The sequence below is a fragment of the Trifolium pratense genome, linkage group LG7, assembly GCF_020283565.1.
Source record: "Trifolium pratense cultivar HEN17-A07 linkage group LG7, ARS_RC_1.1, whole genome shotgun sequence".
NCBI lineage: Eukaryota > Viridiplantae > Streptophyta > Magnoliopsida > Fabales > Fabaceae > Trifolium > Trifolium pratense.
This window is the reverse complement of record NC_060065.1, coordinates 58,522,036-58,544,363: the sequence shown is the minus strand read 5'-3', so window position 1 is coordinate 58,544,363 and position 22,328 is coordinate 58,522,036. Positions and strand designations below refer to the sequence as shown.

Sequence of the window (22,328 nt, the reverse complement as noted above, 5' to 3'; positions counted from 1 at the left end):
CAATTTTGATCCGAAATCACCCCTCTTGATCGTTTTGTTATTTATTTTCATTCTAATAAGTGATTTTCACATCTTTTTAGGTTTTGTTTGTATTTTTTTTTCTGATTTCTTGTTATTTGTTTTGAAGTCTCGTCTTGGTACGGTGTTTTGTTGTGATTTATCCCGTCCTTGTACGGTGTTTGTTTTGCTATCTCGTCTTTGTACGATGTTTGTTTTATTCAGGTTTACAGGTTTGCTTCGATCAAATTCAGCGCAAATTCAATGATTTTAGCGTCTTCAACGTTGCAGATCCGGAGACATGACTACTCCGGACATTTTAATTTTGTCATATTAATTGTAGGCTGTGTAATAAGTCCGTTCTATGCTATTAACTCGGATGCTATGAGCTTGTTCGTAGATTCATCCTTTTTAGTTTTTAGCGATTTTGAAGATGTAATGATTTTGATTGATGTACTTACAAACTTGATCAATGAATGAATATCATTACGTTTTAGTCAAAAAAAAATATAAATTGAGGATGTGATATGTTTTAAATGGCATGGTATATGATCTGCTGACGAGAAAATACAACATCGATAAAATTGTAAGAAAAATCCTACATAAAGTTAATTTAAAACATGTTATATCACCATATTTTAGACAGAATATGTGTTAGAGGGACCAAAACTGTTAAATTTTTAATTAGGAGGACCAATTCTAAAAGATGGTGAAAATATAAGAATCAAAACTGCAATTAAACATAATAATTAATAAGTTAAAGGAAAGGAAAAAAAACGTTCCTGAATAGAAACACGGTGCCAACTTCAGGACCCACTTTGATCGGTAAATATCAAAGCAATCCTCACACAATCACTTTGGTTTATGTGAGGAAACCGTGGAAAAGTACCAATATGCATGCTCTTAGATGCTCTTGCAATAGTAATTGAAGCTTTGGGTTTGTTTTGATATACAAATTATTTGCGGTTCACAGCACGAGCGAAATGCTTATGTAGGAGTTCATGAAAATTGCTTTCTAAGCCTCCTTAGTTGCTCTCAAGCCCCCAAAAACTTCAAAATACCCTTAGTTTACACTTTCGGATTCTAGAATCCGAAAAAGAACTAAGTTCTGTAATGTTAGTTTACGAACTCACATGCAAAAAGTTAAAAAACTTAATTTCGGATCATAGGTTCAAAAATGAAAAAAAATTGTAACCAAGTTTTGGCTTATTATAACAATCAAGTTCCATCACCAGCGATTGAAAGCACCGATTCCAAAAATTTTGGCTTTATCTTTTACTGCTGAAGAGTTCAACATCACCACCGAATTGTATCAAATTGTTTCCAAACACACCTTTCCATTCAACTGGTTTTTTTTTTCACAAGATTTCTTAACAAATTGATTATAAGATGAAAGCTTTTTTTTAGTATTGCTGGTCATGAGTTTCACTTCCCAGTAAGTTTAAATCTTATGAGTTATGAACATAAATGATTTTTACCTTGATCAGAGTCGACCAGACGGTGGTGCACGGCGGTTGTGATTTCGTTCCGTCCAAGTGAACCCGGAGGGGGGTTGTGTACTTGCAGACACTCCGACGCTCAAGTCAGTTGAGGTGAAGTGAATGTTTTCAATAGAGGATAATACGTACTTTTGGCAAGTGTGAGGTGCTCTATATATATATATATAGCCCCAGCGCTTGGCCAAGGCCGTTGATGGGCAGTTAATGTCCATAATGGCTGTCGGAAAACGGCTGAGGAGCCGTGATGAGCATTAAATGCTCATCATTCCGATGTCGAGCGTTACGGGACGCAGGGGAGACGTAAGCTGTCCAACGGTCAAGTGGACTTGGACCTTATGCTTTGGGTCTTGCTCGACGGCCCAAAAGAGGATGTCCTCAACGTGTTGGGCATTTAGGCCCAGTCCAGAACAGGAGCCCCCAAGTCGTCATGCTCGGGCACAAGGATGGTGACTTTAGTTAATCGTAGCTCTGGTACTTAAGTTAATAACGTTGAGGTTTTGGATCTTTAGCGCCGAGCATAAGAAATCCCTTTGCTTGTTGGAACGGCGACAATTTGTTTGTCGAGGAGGGAGATTTCATAGAGATTTGTTGGGATGTTGAGATGGTCGTATCATGAATTTCTTTGTCCGTTGACCGTTGTCGAGATCCATGATTTTGCGAGGTTTCCGTGGAGATAAATTCGAGCATCTATCACGGATCCGCGAATCTCTCCGGTGATTTCGTGCATCAGTAATTCGACCAAGATTTCGGCGTGATTCTCTAGGGTTTCAATCAGGCCTGTGCGATCAGAAGGACGCGACTTGAAAGGACAAGCCGTTTCGTCTCCTTCTGCCACTTGTAGAGGTTATCCTCTAGCACTCGAGTGTCTCTTAGTTGGTTTGAATTTCGAGGATGCGTTGGAGCCGTTAGATCTTCGCGCCCTTTCACTTCTTTGATGCTTGCGTTTGGGCCGTTGGATCCTTGTGAATCGTGGCCTTTGGATCAAAGCAACGATCCGGATCCTAGTGGCGTCTATTCGTCTTGTACGGGTGCGTCCACTGCTGATTTCCTATATATAGAAAAGTGGAGGGATTTTCAAAACATTTCTGTTTTTCCAACTTCTCGGATTCTCCAAGCTCTCTATCCTCTCAACTTCTCTCAACTCCTCTCTGCCTTTAATCTTTCAGATTTCAAGCTTATTTGTTGGATTTCATCATCTTTGTTGTTTATCAAACTACAAGTAAGTATTCTTGTACTAGTTTTCCCGTTTGTTTAAAGCTTTGATGTTTGGATTTTGCAAATTGTTTTTAAGCATTTTCCTTCAAGTTTTCCTAAGTTTTCCTTTATTTTACCTTTGCGGTTCTGTTCTCTGTGGTTTGAGGGTTTTGAGTGGTGATTAACACCCTTCCCTCCCACAAAACAGAAGAAACGTTGTTTTAGTTGATTTTAGGCCTTTATTTGAGAGTTCACTGGCGATTTTCTCTTTGTGAACTTATTTTGGCTTTCTGGATTCCATGAATTAGGTCGGGCATTCATACGAATGTGCGAGCATTCATATGAACGTACCGAGCATTGTTCGTTTTGAGACGATAGAAATAATTGTCGACCATGTACACTTGCATGGATTTCGGCGTCCTCACCCTTTCACTTGATTTGGCGGTGGAAGGGTGAATTTGATGTTTTAATGTCAAATTCATCTTTCTCCTCTGCTCTTTCAGGTGTAATGACCGAAGAACAACCTCCAGCCTCGACTTAGAATGTTGATGGGGACGATTATGCGTGGGTGGCGATGAGCCAAGGACCACGGTCTCGAAATTCTCCCTGAATGGCGGGGATGGAATGTTTAGGACCGTTGAACGCCCTCCTGCGGATGACTGGAAAGCTTGTATACCAAACACCTCTCGTCGAATTTGTAGTAAATTCCACTGGGGATCTTTGCGTTCGAGCACATGGGTTACAGGTTGCCCTTCAGCGATTTCGAAGTCGCAGTCTTCAGATATCTACATCTCACACCTTCCCAGTTGCATCCGAACTCTCTGGCCTTCATAAGGGCCTTTGAGATGACAACGGCATACTTGGGATTCATGCCGACCATTCCACTATTTTTCCATGCCTTCCATCTACAGAGGTCGAGGCCCAAGGGTGATGCCGCCAACAAGTTCGGCTGGGTTTCGCTGAAGCAAAGCGTCAAATTGTTTGAAATGTTTTTAGAATCTATTCGGGGTTTCAAGGATAGCTATTTCTTCGTCAAACCCCTTAACTCTGTTTCCTGGCAAAGACGGCGCCACTGATCTTTACCTTGATCAGAGTCGACCAGACGGTGGTGCACGGCAGTTGTGATTACGTTCAGTCCAAGTGAACCCGGAGGGGGGGTTGTGTACCTGCAGACACTCCGACGCTCAAGTCAGTTGAGGTGAAGTGAAGGTTTTCAATAGAGGATAGTACGTACCTTTGGCAAGTGTGAGGTGCTCTATATATATAGCCCCAGCGCTTGGCCAAGGCCGTTGATGGGCAGTTAATGTCCATCAATGGCTGTCGGAAAACGGCCGAGGAGCCGTGATGAACATTAAATGCTCATCATTCCGATGTCGAGCGTTACAGGACGCAGGGGAGACGTACGCTGTCCAACAGTCAAGTGGACTTGGACCTTATGCTTTGGGCCTTGCTCGACGGCCCAAAAGAGGATGTCCTCAACGTGTTGGACATTTAGGCCCAGTCCAGAACAATAAATGTCCAAGATAGTTTGGATTCTACAATCCAATTCATTTAGCTTCAGAATTTAACTTAATCTTCGTAAAATATGCTTCCGAAAATGATTTTTAGGGCGATTTTACAGGGATTTGAATCATGATTTTGGAAGTTACAAACAAAAATGCACATTCATGGTAACTTCGGAACATAGGTTCCGAAATACTCCACTCGCTCTGTTCAGCATAGTAGAGGAATGAACCATGGAATAGCAGAAGAATTGATTTTTCAAGTTATATTTCATGTCCTAAAATTGATAATTCAGGTTCACAAATTGCTAACCAAACCAAGGATGTTACTTGTTAGCCAACAAGTAGTTCGAACGATGTTACTTTTCATTTTGTATCATCATGATTTTTTCCTTACACTTTGAAAGAAATATGTGCTTGATTTGGTTCCTTATGCGATTAGTTCTTCCATCTGCAGTTTTTGTTCTTACTGTTTGGTCTTAGTGTGCTAAAAATAACAAGAAGAATGCTGCATATTGGATGAGATTAGTGTGTTAAAAATTGACAACAAATGAACAAGAATGTTGCATTCCCTCTGATTAGGGGTGTTCATGGTTTAAAAACCATACCACACCAAACCTAATTTATGGTTTGGTTTAAGCCCAACATTTTTTATATTTGGCCCAAATCATCATTTTTTAACATCCTTTTTATTACAAACTAGCGGGCCAGACAGGCGCGTTCCGCGCCTGCCTGTGTCTAACTTATGTCCAAAATAAATAAATAAATACATGCCCCTATGGTAAGTTTGTTAATAAAAGATTTTTGTTACTAAAAAAAAATTAAGGGTATTATTGGTATTATGAAAAGTCTACACCAAATTTTTTTTGTATCCTTTTTATATATAGTATAGATGAATACTTTGATTTATAAACAAGAAAAAAAAAATTTGACAAAGCCCAACATTCTTTTTTTTAAAGGAAGGCCAACATTTTTTTTATTTGGCCCAAATCATCATTTTTTAACATCCTTTTTATTACAAACTAGCGGGCCAGACAGGCGCGTTCCGCGTCTGCCTGTGTCTAACTTATGTCCAAAATAAATAAATAAAGACATGCCCCTATGGTAAGTTTGTTAATAAAAGATTTTTGTTGCTAAAAAAAATTTAAGGGTATTATGAAAAGTCCACACCAAATTTTTTTTGTATACTTTTTATATATAGTATAGATTTGAAAATATCTAATAATAAAAAATATTGATATGGTTGATCGGCAACCATGGTGGTTTGACGGCAACCATGGATTTGGAATATCTTAATCTGGAATTCGAGCAAGAAGCCATAGATCAGGGTCAACAAAATTTGAGGGATCGAAATATGACATGAATTCCGAACTGAGATGAAGCCATGGATCTGGGTAAAAAAAAAATTTCTCTGCAATATGAGGTTTTGAAACCATTCGGAAGATAAAATTCAAACCAACATAAGTTTGGATTGTAATTTCCGAATTGGAATTAAGGGTAAAAATGGAACTTTAGGGGTAGAAGTAACTTAGGGGGGCTTAAAAAGCAAAATTCGGAGTTCATAGCTGTCAAATGGGCCAGCCCAATTGGGCTTCACATTAATGATCCTGAGCACGTCCGTATGGGCCTTATGGGCTGATCCGACTCATTTCGTTTTATTTTTTTTCCTGTTTATCCCATCTTTTTTTTATATGATTTTGGTGTATTAGTTCCTCGTAACTATAAATTTTATTTAGATATATTTGTATGCAAGTGTAAATAATTTTTACATCAACACTAAATATCAATTAAACTCTAGTTTGATCCCTAAAAAAAATATAAATAAAAAACTTAATTTTTTAAAAAGTTTTAGGTAGTTATAACTTGTTTTATTAAGCTTACACATTTAACTATATTTTTAATAATAATTTTTAAGAGGTATGCCCTGTTTGTCGGAAGGCATGTCTGGATAGATTTGGGGAGCATGCAGTTCATTGTCGAGAGCTCCCAGGCTTCAAATACAGACATGATTTTGTTCGGGACATCCTTTTTGATGTTTTTAAGCGCGCAGGAATATCTGTGAAGAAAGAGGCACCTGTGAACTTCTTGACTGACCCACTGGAGGGAAGATCTACATTGAGGCCAGCCGATGTTTTGGTGTACGGGTGGGTAGGAGGAAAACATGCATGTGTTGACTTGACTGGAGTCTCCCCACTTGTGGGATTGTCGAATGGAGATTTTACTGTAGGACAAGCGGGCCTCAAAGCTGCTTCCAACAAAGTGGCTAAACATGAGAGAGCATGTTCTGACAATCAACATGCATTTATACCTTTTGCATTTGACACGTTTGGTTTCCTAGCACCAGATGCTGTGAATATTTTGCAAAGAATTCAAAGAGTTATGCATAGCAATGTAGTGTCTCCTAGGTCTGTAGATGTAGTATTTAAGAAAATTAGTTTTGCGATCCAAAAAGGTTTAGCGGCGCAGCTTGTTGCCCGTTTGCCTTCTATCCAAGTGTAATTAGCTTATATATATATATATATATATATATATATATATATATATAATAGTTAAGATTTGGTAAAAAAAAAAAAAAAAAATTAGATAATAATTTTTTATGTATTTATTGATATAATTTTTATAAAAATAGCATAATTCTTTTATAATGGCACAACCTGAAGCTCAGTGGACTAGCTCAGCCGAATTATTATTTGGGTTACATTGGCTTGGACCAGAAATGCCCAATTGCAATAGGACTAGGTGTTCAAAAATCCAATCTACCAAGTCCGTGGACTGATGGACCGACCCATTAACTCGACCCAATTTTGAAAGCTCTATAGGAGCCTACACAAGTTATTTTCATAGTATATAAAATAAAATAAAAGTGTTTGTGTGAGGATTGCTTTGATAAAAGTTTAATTCAAGTAAATAAAATAGACTCTTTGTGGAACTATAAAGTACGTAGTTCACAAGTAAATTACTTTCGACGTCAATGTGGTAAGTCCACTGAGCTCACTTATAGCTTATTAAAGTGGCTTATAAACTTATTTCATAAAAATGAGACGTGTTTGATAACAATTTTATCTAATCAAATTAGCTTATAACATTTTTTAAGATTTTATTTTAAGTAGTGTTTAAGTTTATAGTTTATAATAACTTGTTATTCCTTCCGAATTTATATATAAACAAAATTTGATTTTTTAGATTAATTGAAAAGGTAATTATTTTTTTTAGATTTATTGAAAAAGTTATGTATTTAGTAAAATATAAATCAGATACATTACTTTTTTAGTGAATCAAAAAAGTTAAATTTTACTTATGTATAGAACCGAATAGAGTACTTTCATTTTATTATTCTTCTGTTTCTTTTAAAAATACATTAACTACATACTAACCATTTACTTTTATACCATTTTGTATTTTTTATGAAGCATATCATTTTATACCTACAACAATTAAATTTGTTAAATACTACTTTAATTGCATTACTATTTTTTCAGCTACAATCTATCAATTGTTAGCTATAAACTAGTTTTTCATAACTTTTAATTTTACCAAAACCTTAATTATTTTTGGCAAATTCTAACGTATATCCTCAAGACACATGTAAACAACTTAATACAAAGGCTCTGTTTGGTAAACATAAAAAACTAGCTTATAGCTTATTTTGACTAGCTTATAACTTATTTTTAAACTCTATTTCAATTAGCTTATAGCTTACATCTTATAGCTTATTGTCTTTTCTTCCACTTTTACCCTTATTATTTTAACTAAAACTCAATTTTACACTTTAGTACTTATTTTGATTATTATTTTGGATTAATATAATTTAGTCAAAATTATCTTTTTTGAACGAGCATAATTAACATTATTTTAATATTTATTATATTTTTATTGCAAAATTTATATAACACTTGTGCTCTATATGACGAGTAAACATCTTCACAATTTTTTTGAACTAACTTTTCACTCTCTACTTTTACAAAATTGACTTTTTAACCAAGTTAATTATAGGAGCTGTATATTTTTTCCACTTGTTTGCAAAATTGACTTTTTATTTGTAAAAGTAGTATATTTTTGCACCCACATATCTATACAAACCAGTTAATTTACTCTATTAATTTTTTTTTAAAGTAATATACAACTCACATAATGTACCAAAAAAAAAACTCACATGCATTGTGAAATATCGAATCAAATTAATATAATATTATTATTATTTATTCGTTGTATAGGTTGCAATTAAGTTTTACAATAATATAATTTATATCTACATATTAAATATATTTTACTGTAATGTTTACTTTTTTAATAAAATGTAAAAATATTTAAAATCATTTTTTTAAATAAAAAATATTTTTTAATAATATCTTAAATTTTAATTGATATAACTTTTATTATAAAGTGATAATGATCTTTCATATAATTTTACATTATCTGCTAGTTAAACCGCTAATTCTACCAAACACTTCAACTAGCTTATCAGCTATAAGTCATAAGCTATAAACTATAAGCTATAAACTATAAGCTAGCTTATCAGCTAAACGCTATTTTTACCAAACATAGCCAAAAATATTTTTCTTAAAAATTGTATATTCAACTTTTCAAAAATTAAATTATTATATCTTTTTAATGAATTAATGCTAGTTGTAGGGTGTGTTTGGTTTCATCTAAAGAAAGTCCTCGTATTTTCTTTCCAATTCCATCATACCAATTCAGAGTAGAAATCCTCTCTATTTTTTAAAAGAAATGACAAATGCAAGTACTAAAATTTAAATGTATAAATATTCAAATAATATAAATGATTCTCAAAAGACGTCCATTTATATTATTGATTTACATTTAAAAAATATAGTAATTATATTTACCATTTATTTAAAGAAATGAAGAGGTTTCCAACCCACCAAACCAACCAACCCTTAGGAAGACACGTTGTTTTGGAAAGACATCCTCCATCCATTAGATTGATCTCACTCCAGCCTCTGGAATTGAATTTCCAATGGCGGGGGAAGAGAACGACAGAGTCACACATACAGAATCACAGCTCCAACTAAAGCGAAAGCCATTTTCAAGTGATATACGGTAGAAGAAAACGCGGAAGAAAGAATTTTGCACAAATTGAGAGGACGAAGAAAGAGGAAGCGTTACATAATGTGATTACGTGGCAGCCCGAAGCTCTATTTCTGTTAAAGTTGCCGGAAAAAATCGCGGTAGAAAGAGGAAAACGGAGAAGGAAGCAGAAATGGGAGAAGCAGCTGACGTGGCGGTGGAAGGTTCTGGTTCTGTTGATGTCAGAAAGAATGAACGACCGAGGAAGAAGGTATCTTTTAAGGAGGTTGATTATTTGTCAGATTTGGATGAGGAATTGAAGACTAAGGGAAAACGTTGTAGGAAAAAGAAGATTATTTCTGATTCTGATGAAAGTAATGTTGCTGCTGAAGAAGGGGAAAATGTGAAGAAAGAGGAGAAGAAGAAACCTAAATACATTCAGAACGCAACTTTTATCTAAGGGGGGACAAAATCGTGTATATCTGAGTTGTAAGATAAAAAGGACTATAGACCTAAAAGTTGCGTTCTGTTCTCATGTATTAATAAAAAGGAAATTTTTAGTTCTGGTGAAGAATTTGAAGCTGAACAAAAGGGGGGAGATATGAAAAAAGAGACTGCTGCAGGAAAGAAACCTAAATACATTGAACCGAAGGTGACAAAATTAACCGATAGAACTATGGTGACATCACATGATCTCTTTGCTCTTTTATATTTCATTTTGTAGATATATGTATGTGTTTGAATTTGGTGTTACATGTGATTCTGTTTCTAAATTTACGGTGGATTGTAGAAGAGTCCTTAAGGTGCCATCCAAGGTTTTAAATAGCGGTAACGGTCGCGGTCGCGTCAAGGATTTCGCGATTTCGGTTGTAACGGCTGTTGCGTTACGAAATACGGTCGTCGCGGTGTGAATTAATCACAATATCGCACAAATCTTATTAAAATTATTTGTACTATGATATATGTATAACAACTTAAATATGAGATGAATGTAAAATTTTGAACTAGGAAAGAGTTAAAAAGATATAACACTTTATAATTTATGTTCATATTTGTACTAAAACTGTGATTTTTATTCATTTCTATTGGAAAAAATAGAAGTCTCTATCTATTAGCATTTTGTCGCGGCCGTATTGCGTTTCGTTGCGGCTGTATCGGTGTTTCGTCGCGGCCGTAACGGCGTTTCGGCGTGATTTTTTTTCACCATATGAAATCGGTGAAAAACGGTAACGGTAGGTGCCTAAACCTTTTTGTCGCGGCCTTTTTCGCGGTAACGGACCTTTATTTAAAACCTTGGTGCCATCAATGTCATAGAGAAACGATAAGGGCAGGGTTGTCAGATGCACACAATGCAAACCGAAAAGATTTTGCATATCTTGTCTAACTCATTGGTACAGCTTCTTTTCATTCTGAAAACTCTTGTTATTGGTTATGTTGTAATTGAATATGCCTTATGTTTTTTTGTTGTGTCTTGTTAAGGTATCCTAAATTGAAAGAGAATGATATCGCCAAGGCATGTCCTGTGTGCTGTGGTAATTGAAATTGCAAAGCATGCTTGCGATCTTATAAAGTTATCAATGTCATTATCAGCTCTCATCTCCCCTCTAGACTAACTATTCTTCTGATTTTTCTATAGTCCTATTTTACATTTGAAATGTAACCATCTAGTTTACTGTAGAAAATGAAGCGCTGGGACAAAATAATCAACACGGATGAGGAGGTTAGGCTCTCTAAGTACCTGTTGAAAGTACTTCTTCCATATTTAAGACAGTTGGATGGAGAACAAATGATTGAGAAGGAAAGAGAAGCCAAAAGACTAAGTATTCTTCTATAGTCATAGTTCACTTTTAGCTTCATATATTTTCCATTTTTTAATTTGCTTTTGCGATGAACATTACAGGGATATCACTTTCTGAGTTAAAAGTAAAGGTAGCAGATTATCCTAAATATAAGAGTGTGTACCGGTAGGGGCTTATTTTATATATTTTTATTTTTTCAGTTATTCTAATTCTATATAGTTAATGATTTAACGCTTTTTTTAGTGACATGAACCTTGTCAATGATCGAACTTAAAACAACGGGCGGCCTACCTGACTGACAGCTATCAATCATGAACTAGCAGGAGTCAATATTTGACTACCATAGAAGCTATACAAAATGCTCTTTTGACATTTGTCTCCTCTGTTGCTGTGAGCTTCGTGGTGGGAAGCTTCTAGGGAGTGCAGATCCAATTGAGTGAGTTTATCTTCCGAGGGCGTAATTATCCACATGGTGGAAAAGAAGAGACAATAAAGAAAATTGAACCTCGTTCTGCTGCCCAGCCTGAGATTCGTGAATGGTCAAGATCTGGATGGCATGCATGTAGGGATGGTAGCATTCCCTGCCCAAAATCCATTAATGATTGTGATCATGGTTTCCTTGAACCGAGAAGCATACTTGGACCAAATTGCATATCTGAATTAGTATGTAAAGCAAAAGAACTTGAAGAAACACTTAATTTTGTAGATGCAGAGCAGACTCTTGATAGTAGGTGTTCTTGTTTGAAGCCTGTTAGAAATGCGGATGGTATACACAATAACACAAGGAAGGCATCTTCTCATGAAGATTCCAGTGACAACTTCTTATATTGTCCCAGGGCTGTAGATCTACACAAAGAGGATTTTAGACATTTTCAATGGCACTGGAGCAAAGGGGAGCCTGTAATTGTCAGCAATGTACATCTGGTTTAAGCTGGGAACCACTTGTCATGTGGCGTGCATTCCGTCAGATAAGCAATACCAAGCACAAAACACTTTTGGATGCGAAGGCAATTGATTGCTTAGATTGGTGCGAGGTCTGTTCAATTTCTCAATCTTGAGCATGAATTTTGTTCGGTGTCTAAATCTGGAGCTTGTATTGGTCTTTGCTAAAATTCAAAATTTGCTATCTTTTTGTTCTTATTTTATGTCATTTAGGGAATAATGTTGCAATATTTTGTATTGTTGAATTTCATTCACGTTTCTGAGTTTGGTATTATTTCCACCTTTTTGTGATTAACTGAAGTTTCAATGTATTTAATTTTGTCCGTTACTCAATTCATATGCCATACCTGTATTGAATGTCTTAAAAAAATAAGGGAGAGTTCCATGTTACTATTCCAACTATTTTTTGGAGGATAGTTGCTCTTTAAGAAAAAGTATCTAGATGGTCTACTGTCAGGGTTATGAAGAGATACTAGTACAAGGTTAAAGTCCTATTTATGTGCAGATATATCTAATTACTAATTAGGATTGTAAGCTAGAAGCCACTTTTCTGACTTTAATTGGAATGTGTTAGTCAATATGTTTTGGTCCATGAAGCTTGTCATATGCTGTTCTCCCCAACATTATCAACAAATTTGGATGTAGTGTGCTTAATTTATACAGCCTTAATTATAACTTCTCTCATCGTTCTGTTAGTCATTGGTCTTCTTTTATCTTTCAGCGGAATCTCAATTTCTTGAACTTTGGTGTCCCTGTTCTTTTTGCTTGATCTACCCAGATAATTTCTTGTTGCCCTTGCATCCTTTGGTTCTGTTTTTCTATTGTTGTTTTTCCCTTTTCTTATGCATACTCAGATTATCTTGTCGGAAGTTGGGGTAAGATTTACTGCTTTTTTATGTTCTCTAGTTGAAAATATTGTTCTCCAATTGTATTCATTTTCTATCTGCTTAGTTTTACTAGTTTTTTCTTCCTTTACGTGACATGTCTACCTGTTGCTGGTAATTTCTGATTTTTTATTTTTTTTGAGTTGTTGATTGAATGCAGGGAGATATTAATGCTCACCAATTCTTTACTGGGTACACAAATGGTTGCTTGGATTGGCTTAAGTGGCCACAAGTTTTGAAATTAAAAGATTGGCCTCCTTCTAATTTATTTAAAGAAAGTTTGTCCCGTCATTGTGCTGAGTTCATATCTTCCTTGCCGTATAAAGAATATACAGACTATATCAGGGGTTGTTCTTAACCTTGCTGCGAAGTTGCCTTATGGTGTTCTAAAGCCAGATATGGGCCCAAAAACATATATTGCTTATGGATTTGCTCCGGAGTTTGGGCGGGGTGATTCTGTGACTAAGCTCCATTGTGATTTGTCTGATGCAGTATGCTTCTTACTGGGTTTTCTAGAACGTCTTATGATTTTTTTATTTTATTTTATGTTTATTATTTTATAATTGAGTTTCATATTGGAAGGTGCATAGTCTGTAGGACCAGGATGTATACAATGTCTTTGTAAGCCATTGCATTGTTTTCGGTAACACTCTCACTCCCATCATTTGATTAGATATTTGATTTGATGTGTTGTTGTTGTTGATATATTGGTAATTAATAATCTGAAGAAGTATTATTTTAATTATTAGTTTATCATTGGATAAGTTATTTTTTGTACTTGAATTATGATTGATGCTTATGGATTAGAAAGTTGTAATCAATGTATACTTCTATCTGAAGGCATTGTCTTTCTAGATAATTTTTTTTTTTTGCTCTTATTTTTTGCTTTGTTCATCTAAGTGCATCTCTTTTATGAGTAAAATGAAATGTTATTACCTAACTAATTTGACTTTTTAGGTAAATGTGTTGACTCATATTGCTAAAGTGGAATTGAAGTCTGATAGCATTGAAGCCATTAAGAAACTGACACAAATGCACCTCAAGCAGGACAAGAGGGAGCTACATCTATACGGTGATAATCAAGATGGAGAGACTAATGTTGGCATGCTTGATAATTCATTCCCTTGGGGGGATTCTTTAGACGGTGCTCTCTGGGATATATTTAGGAGAGAGGATGTACCTAAATTGGAAAAATATCTAAAGAAGCATTTCAGAGAGTTCAGGCATGTACATTGCTCTCCTTTAAATCAGGTAAAATTAGTTAAGTTAATTTTTTATTATTTGTTTGGATACCCCCTTTTTAACTTACTGTTACAACACTATTGTTATTCATATTTTTTGACAGGTGCAATATAATTGTTAGAAAATAAAATAATATCTATTAAAATCTTGGTTTATCTCCCAGGATCCGTTTTCAATCTTTGCATATCTTAAATTATCCTTTTGGATTAATTTCCATATCTTTTTTTTTGACAAATTTTTCCATATCTTTTATTTATTATTATTTGTTCTTGATTTCCCTATTTATTTAGGATTGAGTCCTATAAATAGGTATTAGTGTTCAGTTTTATACATCACAAGTTATTATCAATATTATTCAAAGTTTTTATTATTTTCTCTCCTCCTTTTATCTAGAATCACACAACTACAACAATAATCTATAATGATCCCTGTATTTTGTCACAAAGTGTAGAAAATAATAAGTGAATACTGTTATGTGTTATTCCTCAGCTCAAGGCTGGTTTAAATAGGAAGTGTACAAACATAAAAGGAAATAATAGATAGGCTTAGAATCTCCTAGAAATAACAAACTAGGAAACTAAATATTTTCCAACACCCCCCCTCAAGTTGGTGCATAGATATCTATCATGCCCAATTTGCCGATCAAATGCTCAAAGGTGGGTCTTGCTAAGCTTTTGGTCAAGATATCTGCAGTTTGCTGACTCGAAGTTACAAAAGGTAGACATATGATTCCGGCATCTAACTTCTCTTTTATGAAATGCCGATCGATCTCAATATGCTTGGTTCTGTCATGTTGAACTGGGTTATGAGCTATGCTAATAGCGGCTTTACTGTCAGAGTATAATTTCAATGGAAGCTCAATTTTCATCTTAAGCTCTTCTAGGACTTTGTGGATCCATAATCCTTCACAAATACCTTGAGCTATAGCTCTAAACTCAGCTTCTGCACTACTTCTTGCTACAACTCCTTGTTTCTTGCTCCTCCATGTCACAAGATTACCCCAAACATAGGTACAATATCCGGAGGTTGATCTTCTGTCAGTGACTGAACCTGCCCAATCAGCATCGGTAAAGATAGACACATTTCTTTCATTAGTCTTCTTAAAAAATAATCCCTTTCCAGGATTTGCTTTCAAATATCGCAGTATCCTATAGACTGCCTCAAGATGTTCCTCAAAAGGAGAATGCATAAACTGACTTACTACACTAACCGAGAAAGCAATGTCAGGTCTAGTGTGTGCCAAATAAATCAGTTTCCCAACCAATCTCTGGTACCTTCCAGTATCAACAGGAACACTACCTTCTTCCCAAAGTTTTGCATTAGGATCCATGGGAGTATCTGCTGGTCGACATCCACTCATTCCTGTTTCTTTCAATAAATCTAGAATGTATTTTTGCTGGGAAACTACAATACCATCTTTTGATCGAGCAACCTCCATACCAAGAAAATATCTCATGGATCCCAAGTCCTTGATTTCAAAGTCTAATGCTAATTTCTCTTTTACTCTTGCCATTTCAACTATATCATCTCCAGTAAGGACGATATCATCAACATAAACAATTAGGACAGCAATTTTTCCATCTTGGGAGAACTTTGTGAACAAGGTGTGGTCAGCTTGTCCTTGAATGTACCCTTGTTTCTTCATGGAATAAGTGAACTTTTCAAACCAAGCTCTAGGAGACTGCTTTAATCCATACAAAGACTTATTTAGTTTGCATACATTTGATCCAAACTTGTCTTCAAAGCCAGGAGGAATGTCCATATATACTTCTTCTTCTAAATCACCATTGAGAAAAGCATTCTTAACATCCAACTGATGTAGGGGCCAATCTAAGTTAGCAGCAAGAGACAAGAGAATTCTGACAGTGTTCAATTTTGCAACAGGAGCAAAAGTCTCTGAGTAGTCTATACCATAAGTTTGGGTAAAACCCTTAGCCACCAATCGAGCCTTGTACCTTTCGATTGACCCATCTGAATTATACTTCACAGTAAACACCCATTTGCATCCAACCGTCTTCTTGCCATCCGGTAGTGTCATAACACTCCAGGTTTTGTTCTTTTCAAGAGCTTTCATCTCCTCAAGTACAGCTTCCCTCCACTTTGGAACTTCTAGAGCAACCTGTACATTTTTTGGAATCTCTACACTAGACAATTTTGAGGTAAAGGCAGAAAAAGACGAAGACAAATTTGAATATGATATAAAATTGGACAATGGGTATTTAGTGCAAGATCTAATAGGTTTTCTAACAGCTACAGGATCATCGATATCGGGATACAAAATACGACTCTCAGAAACAGAGATAGACTTACCTTTTCTTTTTTTAGGAAGTTGATCATCCCCCGGTTCAGATTCATGACAGTGTTGAGATGTGGACTCATCACTTTCTTTGTGATTCTTTCTCACAAAAACCTTTCCTTTCCAAGTCTTGTTTCCTGCTTCAAACCTATTATCTTTATATGACTCATTATTTTGTGGCATTTCAATTAGATCATCATTATCATTGTTTTCAAGATTCTCATTGTTTTCTTCATGAAAAAATGTAGGCTCGGATTCACCAAGCTCACTTCTCATAACAGGAGTAGGATTAGATAAAGAATCATGGCCATTTTTCGTTGGTGCAGAAGTATAAGTCTTAGAACTTTGTGATACCGGCAAAGATAAATTATTAAAAAAACTCATGTCCTCAGTTTGAAACGAGTTAAAAAAACTCATGTCCTCAGTTTGAGACGAATCTTCATTTAAATTTCCCCCCTGAAGATGCGTGTCAAAAAAAGGTTTGTTTTCAAAGAATGTAACATCCATGGTGACAAACATTTTCTGATTTTTTGGATCAAAACATTTATATCCCTTCTGGGTTGGAGAATACCCAACAAAAACACATTTTATAGCACGCGGTTCAAGTTTGCTAATATTCTTATGTTCATGAACAAATGCAGTGCAACCAAAGATTTTTAAGGTCAAATCGTTTGAAACACGATCATTAGGAAAACATTCTTTGAAAATATGAATTGGAGTTTTAAAATTAAGAACTTTGGAGGGCACTCTGTTAATTAAGTATGCAGCAGTTAAAACTGCTTCACCCCACAAATAATTTGGTACTTTACTTGCGAAAAGTAAAGCTCTAGCCACCTCCAACAAGTGCCTATTTTTTCTTTCTGCAACTCCATTTTGTTGGGGAGTGTTAGGGCATGAACTTTGATGCACAATTCCATTTTCACGAAAAAAATCACTCAACATTGTGTTAAAATATTCTTTGCCGTTATCACTTCTAAATACTTGAATATTTGTTTGAAATTGATTTTGCACCATTTTAACAAAATCTTTTACGGCCTGACAAACGTCAGATTTCCCCTTTAACAAGTACACCCAACAAACTCTTGAGTGATCATCTATAAATGTGATAAACCATTTTTTATGAGAAAGTGTACTCGTTCGGTTAGGGCCCCAAACATCACTGTGAATAACAGAAAAAGGTTTTGATGGTTTGTAGGGCTGTAATGGAAAATGAGAACGATGATGTTTTGCAAATTCACATGCTTCACATTTAAACAAAGATAAATCCTTATTACGAAATAACTCAGGAAATAAGTGTTTTAAATAAGGAAAACTAGGATGACCTAATCGTGAATGCCATAACATAACATCATCATTATTATTATTCAGAACTAAAAAAGATTCAAAGCATGAACTTATTGGTTTGGAAGGTAGTTGTGATTCAGGTTCAATGTCGAAGTAGTAGAGTCCTCCACTCTCCTTAGCACTACCAATCATCTTCCCCGAGTTCAAATCCTGAAAAACACAATGAGTATGAAAAAAATTAGTTTGACAATTTCTATCTTGGGCTAATTTACTGACAGACATGAGACTACAAGATAGATTTGGGACATGAAGAACATCTTTAAGGGTTAGACTTGGAGACAACACAACCGAACCTTTACCCGCAATGGCTGAAAAGGATCCATCCGCAATTTTTATTTTATGGTTACCTGCACATGGACTATAAGAAGAAAACAGAGTAGAATCACCTGTCATGTGATCACTTGCACCCGAATCTACTATCCAAGCACGACTGGGACTGACACTAAAAAGGGCAGAAGTACCTTTGGGGGCAACAGAGCCAGAAAGAGTGTTAGATTCAAGAATTTTGTACAGTCTGTCTAGTTGTTCCATCGTGAATGAAAGCTGAATTGAAGAAGACTGATGCTCTTGATCAGAATTACTGGCTTGGAATGTATGACCCTCACCTCCACCTTTGTTCTTCTGATTTGAAGGTCGCGGAAGACCATGTAATTTCCAACATTGAAAAATAGTATGTCCCAAACGATGACAATATTTGCATTCACGACGGTATTTGAAAGTGGAATATCGTCGTCGAGAATAAAAAAACATCATAATTAATAATCTTAGCCAAGTAGTACCGGAAGCAGCAAAGAAAAATTAACACAGGTGAACAGTACTCGTGAACAGTAACCACGTGAACAGTGCGTGCGAACAGTACCGTCGTGAACAGTACCAGCGAATGAACAGTGCGTATGAACAGTACCACGGGTGAACAGTGCCGCACACAAAATCAGTTGTCGTGGTCAGATTGTAAACACGACGGCGGCTAGGGTTTTGCGGAAGCGAGACCCCCAAAATCGGGAGCTCTTGATACCATGTAGAAAATAATAAGTGAATACTGTTATGTGTTATTCCTCAGCTCAAGGCTGGTTTAAATAGGAAGTGTACAAACATAAAAGGAAATAATAGATAGGCTTAGAATCTCCTAGAAATAACAAACTAGGAAACTAAATATTTTCCAACACAAAGCATTGAGTGATGGATGCAGCTGGTAATACATAATAGTTATTTTTTGTATAAGGTAAATTGTTTTTGGAAAAACTAATAATTAGCACAAGATGTGCCAAAAATTAGAACAGGAAGTACAAAAGAAACAAATACAGAACAACCCAAACCCAGAATAAATGAACAGTCTCCCTCCCTCCCTCCTACAAACTGAAAATACATAAAAAACACTTGACAAAATGACACATTCTATCAAGACCCGCCAGCAAATTAATGAAACAGCCGACTACATTCCTCCGATGTTGAGAATGTGAGAGAGACATGTATCATCACGAATACGGAAATATATTGACATTGTTTGAAAATATTGACCACCAACTCTACAAATCACGGTCACGACAAACTACACATGTACTGCTGCCGATGCTTATAACAAAAAAAAACACATGTACTGCCGATCACGTATCACATACCATGTCATGAACAACTGTAATCAAGAACTATGAACCTAGAGCACAAACCACAAACATAGAAAATAATTGTGGATATAGATGCTGAGATCCATGTTAATCTACTTGCATTATCCATGTTTCAGATGTCTAGTCCTTAGTGTGATGAGATGTGTTGAGAGTCCCACATTGACTAGAGATATGTCCTGTGTAGTGCTTATAAGGTAAGAGAATCTTTACCTTTTGAGTTGGTTTTGTAGGGTTTGAGTTAAGCCTAACCCAAATTTTAGGAATGGTGTCACAGTCTGTCCTGGATCTCTTATTGGACAAAGTTATTTGTTATTCCACCTCCATTTGCCCACGCTCTAGATGTCAATTCATGTGTGCGAGCGAGTGTGTTCTGATCCATATTCCATATGTATTATCGACTCATCAGATGTTTTGTCCTGAACGTGAGGGGGAGTGTTAAGAGTCCGATATCGACTGGAGATTTGGCCTATGTAGTGCTTATAAAGCTTAGACAATACATACCTTACAAGCCAAATTTGTAAAATTGAGTTAGACCTAGACAAAATTATAAGAATAGATAGGCATGAAGCAGTGAAGACACGCTATGCATAAGACAAAAGTCCTCACGATTCAATAGCCCCGTATGAGAAAACCCCTAGCAACAGAATTACGAGAGAACTCTCATTGTTAAGTCATGAAATAGATGAACAAGAGGAAACTTTCTTTTTAAAAAATAATGAAACAAACTTATTCCAAAAAGTGAGTTGCTGGGGGTTTAAATAAATAAATAAGTAGACTGCTGTGGGGCTTAGTCTTCAAACTTTCCAAATAAAACACAATATCCAACAGATATGATCATCAGGATTGATACATGTCATATATATAGTCTGACTGGTTTATTAATTTATGGACCTTGCATTATGATAACAATAGATGCTTATGTTCAAAAGGTCATTGGATGATTAAATATGTTTTATATCTTAATGACAATTTTGAAGTGTATTTGGCATTCAATGGCTGCTGTATGTAGAGGACTGGTTTGTCTGATGCTAGCCCACTCATTATGTATGTGTATCTTGATTGGCATATCCTAAAGGAGGAGAATGGTTAGTAATGTTTATAAATTTTCTTATGTTTTTGGGAAATGGGCTGGTTTGATCAATTAAACTGTACCATTTTGTTGAAAGTTCACCTTTGATTTGTAGGAATTGAGCCTTGGACTTCTATTCGGAAGCTAGGAGATGCTGTTTTCATTCCTGCCAGTTGTCCTCACAAACTCAGAAATCTGAAGGTAAAGTTTACATGCATACATGGTATAAATTTCCTTGTCTGCCTTAAAAACTATAATATTTTGCTAGGAATGTGTTTCCTGAATTTTATTACAAAATTTTGTATTTTTTTCTTGCCAACAAAGCAATATTTTAGCCAATTAACTCTATTGATTTGTTTAAGTTAATGTGTTAAATATATGTCAGTTATTTTTGAAACATTAAATGCTATAACATTTTCGTGTTAATGTCAATACATGCATCATCTTTTTGTAGTCATGCATCAAGGCCGGGCTTGGTTTTGTCTCACCTGAAAATGTTAGCGAGTGTTTCCGTTTGACAGAGGAATGCCGTAAGCTTCCGATAAACCACATGTCCGCCAAGGACAAGTTGGAGGTCAGCTATACTGCTACTCTTTATTCTATTCTGCTGTTTATTTGCTTACCAGTGTTGGTATATTGCATTTCCTATTCTGTCATTAGCTTTTTAATGGATTTAGTTTTAGATTGTTGCTTAATAGCAGTTCTATACTAAACCTACTAGAACAAGCAAGTGGTCTTGATTGGATGCTTACGGTTACTCCAAATGTTTGGCATTGTCATACAATGTTTATCCAAATTGAAACACTGATATCTGTTAACTGGTCCTAACATGTTAAAAAATAAATAAAAATGAATTGGACATTTCTTACCTTGTGGTTCAATTATTTATAGTTCGTAGACTACTTTTAGTTGATTCTTTTCTTTGAAAAATCACTAAAAACTCTAGTGAATACATAATGGTTTCGTGTTGATTTTGGATTTCTATTTCATGATTGTATTATATGTATTGTTTTAAATATGTAAACAACTCTAATTTAGGATAGCAATCATGTTACTGTATCTAGTCGCCGTGTCAATAGTTTCTTATTGCAATTTTTTGAATTTAAACCTGATGTTGTTTCTTTGGTAACAGGTGAAGAAAATAACTATATATGCGATGCTTGATGTGGTTGAAAAATTGGAGGAAGCAAGGTTAGATTGCTGCAAACTTTTGGCTCTTTAGTTATGGATTTGATATACTGTTTTGCTTTGCTGTCAAAGGCATTGGTAGATTATATCTATTGTACACATTTTTTTGTTAGGTTCGCTAGGCTCACGATTTAAGATTTGCATTTATTTGTATTTTATGATATTGATGGATGTAATTCATTTTACAGGTGGAAGAAACCAATGATTTAGTGTAAAATTGTAAATACATCTGAAGTCCAATTGAGAATGTATATTTTTTTAGTCACTTCATTAGGTTCCCTAATCTTCAGTTCTTTGTAGTTCTTTGTATTGCAACTGCACAATATCTTTTGCGTTTGAATTGCTCGTTAAAAACCTTACTAGGAAAACTCAATGGGACAAAACTATGGTGAAGGAAAAAAGAGTGCAGAACGCATTTATACCTCTCCCTCATAAAGTCAATTATATCTGAGAAGGAGACCAATTCTTCTTCTATATAGTTAATCAAAAGATTTACTTGACAACGACTTTGTAGAAAGATAATATAGTTGATGAGAAGCTTTACTTGATGGTGACTTTGTAGAAAGATTTGTTTTATCTTCTTTAATATACTCTTCATTGAATTAGCCATTGATACGATATAATCTTATTCAACTTTCTTGTATACGTAGAATCACAAACTTCAACAAAATCATAGTCAACTTTTTTGATTCAATACTAAAAGTTTCACATAATTGGAG

At 35.3% G+C, this 22,328-nt stretch overlaps 1 pseudogene; it reads left to right on the top strand.

Moving 5' to 3' along the window:
- The first annotated feature begins 5,468 nt into the window (after positions 1–5,468).
- On the top strand, positions 5,469–22,214 carry LOC123896712 (annotated as a pseudogene).
- Positions 22,215–22,328: the final 114 nt, after the last annotated feature.